Genomic DNA, 8,060 nt, shown 5'->3' with positions numbered 1-8,060 from the left:
ATATATATATATATATATATATATATATATATATATATAATGTATGTATATTTATATATTTATTTTATCTTTCTATTTGGCGTGAGGGGGCTGCTTCCCCAATACCATAATGTCTCTGTTGAAAAATTTTTGTTAGGTTGAATTGAATATGTGAAGGAAATCAACTTTTTAGGATTTAATGTGAATATTATAAAGTGTGCAAAGCTTGCATAATCTCCACGTACAAGATCCTGTCCAATCCGCAAGAAAGAAAGAGATAGCAATAATCTGAAGCATGCTTATAATGATCGCCTTTAAATTTTGATTTCTTTCACTCTCAGACCGACAGACTGGCTACTTATCTTGGGTGCTTGATTCTCCATCTCTATCTATATATTCAAAACTGAACTCATAAAATCAGTAATTGGATTTGTCACATTTTTATTGCTAAATTTAATCACTTTCTCCACAAATGTAACTTATATTGATTTTTGTTGATGACAGCTCTGAATAAATATAAAAACCCAACGGACAGGATCATTCCGGCCAAAGGGTACACGACTGATACCTCTTTGAAAACTATTAGTAGATATCTGGGAACCGGATCGTATTTGGTAATATTTTCATAAAAGAAATTACAAACATATGCATATTTTGGATGCTTTTTGCGTGATGATAATTAATGGAAGGGCATTAATTAGCAAGTTACTTAAATGAGAATGGTGCCCCAGATGTCCCCCACGCCATCGGGGGCTGCTTTAGTACTATCACTTTTGATTAGCAGCAACACATTTTTGGTCCCTCCTTATAGGGATAACTACTCGTACAATGCACAGGGCAATATTAATTATTACATCAATATCTCTCTCAGCTATATATGTAGGTTTGGCACACTGTCTCAAATAATTTTGAGTTTTCTTTTTGCCTTTTGGGACGGGGTCGGGGTTTATTTATTTTCACCTTTCTGGTCAAGAATTTTGTTTTATTCATCTTCGCAAAGTCATTAGTTGGTCAAAAAAGACATAAAGCTACTAGCCTGGAATTGACTCGTCTTTCTAATTTAATGCAACCTCGATCCTCACTGAATGGATAATTAAATGATCAATCCATAAAATAAATACAGGAAAGAGTGATGGGATTAGATCCAGGCTTGAATTAATGATAGTAGTATTAATATGTCTCATTTTCATTGCAAATTCCATGCTCTCTTGATTAGGGTTAATCATTGTTTTTGTATCATGTTCATTCACATTATATTGGTTTTAACAATTTCAGTAATGTTTTTTATTAAAAGAATTTTCATTTAAGATATATCACCTAGTTTTTTTATTACTACATTTAAAATTATCACATTAAGTAATATTCTCTGTTTCAAATTAAATATCTATATTTGTAAAATAAAAAACAAAATAACTCATTGTTAAAATTTTGTGATATTTGAAAAATTAATATTCAATTTGAAACAAAAAAATAATATTTTATTTTCTATTAATACAATTAAAATTGGTCAACTTACGTAAGAAGTCCTTGTATTATAGCTTTTTCCTTCAAATTAGTCTCTCTAACTAAAAACTAGTCAATTCAGTCCCTGTATTCTAACAGTTTATGCAATTGGGTCCTCTTGCCTGAAGTCGTCTAAATTAATCGTTCGCGTTATTGATGTGACGTTGATGTGTCAAACAATATTGACATGTTAAAAAAAAAATTGGCAAAAAAATTTTTCTTCATGTTAGTTTTCTAGTGCCATGTCATAAGGATTGAAATAAACAAATCGTTATATTATAAAGATTAAATTGAACAAAATGTCATAATATATGGACTAAATTGAACAAACCTCTATAATATAGGGACTTCGTGGATACTTTTACCATTATTTATGTCACATTACATATAAAAATGTTAACCCTTACTATATGTTGAAATAGTGCATAAAGTGTATGAAAATTTTGAAACACCGTAGTTAAATGTAATTTTTACTTATAATATGAAATGTTGTAGCATTTTTTGTAATTTTTGCGTATAATATGACTGCCATGCCAACATGCGACAAAGGCTATCACTTATGAAGAAGAGGATCCAACAAGTTGTTTGGCTAATTGTTATAAGAGAAGTGAATACTTGAAGGTATATGAGTAGATGCTCCATCTTGTTAAAGGCTCAATGTTTTCACCTAAAAGGAATGTGGAAGCTACATTACCTTCGTATGTGAAGAAATCTGTTAAAAGATCCAAAAAGGATAGGAGAAGAGAATCATGTGAAGGTCAACAAAAGACAAACATGTCGAGGATTGGAAGATGAAATGTAGTATTTGCCGTCAAGAAGGTCACAATAGGCCAAAACTTCCAATGTTGGGATCCCTCAATTTATAGGTTAATGATTTAGATTATTTTCTTGGTTTATTCATTGCTTTATTTATTGTTGGTTAGTTGGTATCATTTACATTTCTAGGGTCGGACAAGTAGAAAGAAAAGTCAGAGCCAAAAGAAGAAATCTTTTACTGATGGAGCAACTATATTTGCTGTTGGAGCTACTAATGGAGGAGTGCTGTAAACAAATCGCAAAAATTGCTACATTATTTCAATATTATAAGCAAAAATTGCATTCAATTACAATGTTTCAAGATTTTTTTTACACTTTATACACTATTTGAGCTTATAAGGAAAGCCAACATGCTCATTTGTAATGTGAAATAAAAAATGATAAAAGTATCCACGAAGTCTCTGTACTATAGAGTTTTGTTTAATTTAATATTTATATTATAATATTTTGTTTAATTTAATTTTTATAATATAATATTTTGTTTAATTTAATTCTTATAATATAATACTAGTAAGATTGACATCATACAAGTTTCTTTTGTCCAAAATTTTTTTCCTGACATGTCAAAGCTATTTAAGAGTTGTCTAACACGTAGGCAATATTAACGGTCAATTTGAATGGCATTAGGCAGGAGGATCTAATTGCACAAAATGTCAGAATACATAAATTAAATTAATTAATTTTAAGTAAAAGAAATAAAATGAAGAAAACTTTATAATACAAAGACTCTCATGATAGTTTGACCAATCACTATTTATGGCCATAGTTAAGAAGCATTGCCTTTAACGTAAAAACAATATTTTTTTTTTGTGAAATGTTTGGTGTAATTATGGAAGAATATTTGTGTAATAGTAGGAGAAAGAAGAAATCCCTCACCGCCGCTATGTTTGACTATGAGCACAAACAAGAACAAGACTGCTCTAAGTAAGGTCCACCATTTGGATGGGCCCACGTGGCAATGTGGTGGCACAAGATATTAGATATTTAGATCCCTCATCCCACCAGCAGGTTTTCAAGCGTGTGTCCTTGAAGAGGATCAAGGCACTGGTAATGATCATTGGGCCTGCAACATAATTTGTAAAAAAATTAAATATTTTAAAAATAAAAAATAATTATTATTTTATGTGTATAACATTCAAATATGATATCAGACAGTAAGTGTCATCCACTTTAATGTATTTTCCATTTGGTTTTGTTTTGCCAAAAAGCATACAGATATATTAATCATGTACTCAAAGGTGATATATACTTGCATGTGTATATATATATATACGCTATATATATATATATATGTATGGGTCCCATTTGTCCCGCACCATAGCTACAGTGTTCACCAGATTGCTAAACCTTTGATGAGCAATGCATATGCGCCCACCTCCCCTCCAAAAGGGGATTCCACCTGTTCCTCAATATTCCATCCAAAAATTCTCTGCTGAAACATTCTCACTGCTTCCACATTATTAATTTAAGGACAGATTACGTATAGTTACGATCGTCCCATATTAGTCATGTCCTGTCTGTCATGTTTTTTTGTCCAACTACATATATATATANTCCAAGAGGCGGACCAAAATTCGAAAGAAGTCAATTTAATTGCAAATAATTTTATTCCAAAAATAAAATAATACTATTACATATTATATATATATATATATATATAACTATATATAAAATTGTATTTGATGAGATTTTCTTTTCTTTTCTTTAATTACTTAAGTAGAGATTGGGTGATTTGATTTATCATTTGATATGGTTCTTTCCCCTTGATTTTGTATGTTAAATGAGCTACATATGAATAAATACTAAGAAAGAATAAGAATAATAGATTTACACCAACGAATTTTGTTTTGGTTATGGCAGATGAAAATGATGGTCTGTTGATCATAGCAATAACAGTAGCAGCATGATTGCGACCTTTTGCTTTTGTTAGATACCCTGATAGGCGATATAACCACGTATATTTGATCGCTGCGTAAATTCTCATGTCTGCCTATGGAAACATGAATACATGCAATTGTAGGAATCCTAATAATTTGCTGTAACAATCATGCATTCATGCTTTAATTTTGTTTTTCTTTTTTAACGAGTAAGTTGTTGGTTTTAATCCGGGTTGCGCCGCCTTACCAGTAAACTCTCTGGATCAATCTAAACTTAGACAAGGTTGGCAGCCATTGCTTTTTCCGAATTGTTTCTTTCAATGAACAGAGAAAATTCAGTTTGTTTTCCAAGCATTTGGAATTCATTTTGAATACCTCAAAGTGCCTCCATTATCTTTTCGTCCGAAATGCTTTTTTAGCCAGTACATTTCTCAAAGGCTCTATCGCTTACACATCCAACACTCAAACCCACTTTAAACAAGAAACAGTGACTCCATTCATAAAAATATACTGGAATTTCTTTTATTGATTGCAACTCCTGAGTGTTGTGGAGGTTCTAAAATGACTGATCAAATTTTTGTTGATCAAACAGTGTTGATAAATAAGTCGAAATCAACCCAAGCTTTAGGGAGCTAACGTGTTTTGAGGAGGGCTAGAACTAAACAGTACAAATTGGAGACTAGGTGCAGCATGCAGCAAGAATTATGGACTTAATTAGTCAAGGAGAAAGAATGAAACATTTTTGTTCACAATTCATGTGGAAAACAAAAAAAAAAAAAAAACTGAATCAAGACATAATGGCCACGTCCTTACCAAACAAACAACAGGGAAATTTTGGCAGGCTCTTTGATTTGGTGTCTTCAGCCTTTTTTTGGTTTCAAAGCAGACATGCAACCCCTTAAGCCCACAAGATTGATTATTTTCCCTGTGCTCTTGATTTCTATTTACACTGCACTATGGATAGAATTGAATTATTGGTGAGGACTAGCTGTATGTATGAATCATTCAATTAAGGATGAAAGTTCTGGCGTCAGTTAGCAACACCTCATCGATAGCGATAACAGTAGGTCCCTGGAAATGACTTGCAGAACATGTAAGATGTTAAGTATTTCTACCATTATTCACCAACATAAATCAAGAAGAGAGGGACAAAATTCCATATTTATGACTCTGTCCCGAACCATAAATTTCCATTGTTATGATTATTATGGCAGCTGTTAGTTTATTGTGCCAGACCTAGTTAAGATGTGCCAGTTCATTTTTCTGCAATTATGCTTATGCAGCACACTAATCAAAGATTAAGAGAGGGGAGCTTTCATGAAAAACATAATCGATTTGAACTTAAATGTGGTCAATGAAGGCTTAAAGTAAGCTAACAAAAGGCATTTCGTAAAGCATAAGTGACAGATTGAATGCAGCATGTTTACTCATTAATGTTCAAAGACAATGATGTGAACCTAATTATGCTGCATGACAGAACAAAAATATGGCATGGATTTTTTAGCCAGGCTAAGCCATATAAATGCATCTTCATTGTCAAAGTTAGCCGCCAGCTTTAGCCAGAAGGTTTGTTAATTTAAAATCACTGCTGAGCTGCTACTAAACAATACATTGTTATTCAGATTCATAGAAATAATATGATTGATCTACATTGTTTAGTGCAATGAATTTGGCACCAGAATCTACTTTCGGATCTGTATCCTGATGAATTAGTGAATTTCCATTAAAGACAAAAGGGCTTTTAATTTAGATTTTAGGCTAATATACGCCATTCCGAACAAACAGCATCATTATTCAAAGAGGTGAAATGTTCATATCAGAGAAAATTTGTGAAACATATTATGGCACTGCCATAATATTGTTCTGGCTTCTGCAACTTATAATCTCCATATTAAAGATGGCTTGGTTGAAGGGTAGATATCAGGAATTATTATCATATAATGGTTAGGACATGAAAACATCTGTCACGCATTAAAATCTGGGAATAGTTTGCAGATGGACCATGCATGAATGGAAAAAGCGTTTGCAAATTCTAGATATTCTGCTTAAGCATTTTGATCGTTTTGACCATTTGATATGGCAAAATCAATCAATGAAAAGAACATAAGAAAACCTATCAAGAAATGTTATATATTGAGAATTGGTTAGAGTTTTAAATGAAATATATATATATAGATATCGTGTTTATTCCTTGGTGCTTAATCCGACAACGATGCAAACCTAATTACAGGCGGCACACAGAAAATGGAAGCTATGGAATATATGTACTAGCCAAAATAAACCACATATCCTGATTGCATTGTCGGATTTGAGGAAAGTGTCAACTTCCAAATAGTTTTAGGTATGTTTTGATAATTATAGCATGAGAACTCCATGTAATCTAACAGCACCATGTAATAATTAGTAGGCACATATTGGTTGCAGAATGAAACCAAAAAAGATGGCTGATATTTTCTTCTTCTCTGCTCCTCCCCCACACTCTTTTATTGTTTTCCTATTCACTTATTGAATTATTAAGCTTGCTGCCTATACTTGTTTGTGGTGAGCAAGCAGTGCAAAGCGCCTAGCTCCACCATTGTCTGTTGTAGAAATCATTTATGAGAAAATCTAACCCGAAAATTGGATTTGGATATGGAAGCCAAATTCCACCATGTTTTTTTTTTCCATTTCCCCGCATGTCAGAATAGCATTGGCTGCCTTGGTTTTGTCTGTTTGCTACCGACCTCAATTGCTTATACTCGTGCCCTTTATTCATAAATTAAAAAAAAAAAATCAACAATAACATGAGAAAAATTTCATGTGGAAGTGGTAGAGAAGAAATCTTCGGCTCAAAAAAGTGAAATCCTACAATGATAAATGGAGAGTGAATGGTTGAGCAATATGATTCCAAAATGAACAGAGCTAACTATTCGTCAGAAATCAATGACATGGCAATGGAAATAGCAATAAGTTTGGACATGATGATAATATCGGCTCTTGAACGTACGTACCACTGAAAGTTGAATGTTACGAGAAAAAGTTACGCAGAAGCGACAGGGCTAATAAGTTAAACCTGTAAGACACTGAAATACAATAAATACTAACACATTGTTAAGACTAGAGGTGGGTGCTTTCTTCATTTCCACAAAATAATGGTGGATGATATTACAGGTTACAACAATAAAAGATACTCAAAGAGAAAAACAGGAAATCTTTACTACTCTCAGAACAACTTTTATGTTTGGTGAAATTGCTAAACAGATACAGCAGTAGCAATTAATGAGCTGCAGAGTGTGACTTCTCACTTTCACAATCCTATTTGGGTTTAATGGGCAATGGCATCTCATCCTTACCCTATCAATAATATTTAATTAGGATTTGCTAAGGGTGCCTTACTGACACTCTTTAAATTTACTATATTTGGGAATATCTTCTGTTAATATATTAAAATTCATTCATCACATTAACCATCAACTTATTCTACTTTTAATGCAAAAATATTATTATAAATATTGATTTAATTGACCTTAAAAAGTGCTTTTGGGACACTCATTAAAACAATTTTTGATAATTAATTGACATAGCCAAAAAAAATAAAAAACTAATCAGTCTGTATCCTTTTTATTGCATTCTCTCCCATTTATATTTTGCAATTAGGCGATTATGGAAAGTTACAAGGACCATGAGGGAAAGTGTGCTACTGTGGTCAAGCCAACGTGTGACATGGGCTCCATGTCTTCAACCATTGGTATAGAATTTCCTTTGAGTTGTTAAAGTAGCCTGTCAACCAGGCCCATGATGCATTGAGCTGTCAAGAATGGCCCGTTGTTTAGGCCCACCTTCTGAGCTCATTATTTTAAAGAAGAATAATTTTTTTTTATATTTCAGCCAAAATAGAGTGCTTCC

The sequence above is a fragment of the Theobroma cacao genome, chromosome 6 (assembly GCF_000208745.1).
Source record: "Theobroma cacao cultivar B97-61/B2 chromosome 6, Criollo_cocoa_genome_V2, whole genome shotgun sequence".
Taxonomy (NCBI): Eukaryota; Viridiplantae; Streptophyta; class Magnoliopsida; order Malvales; family Malvaceae; genus Theobroma; species Theobroma cacao.
This window is presented reverse-complemented; position numbering follows the sequence as displayed.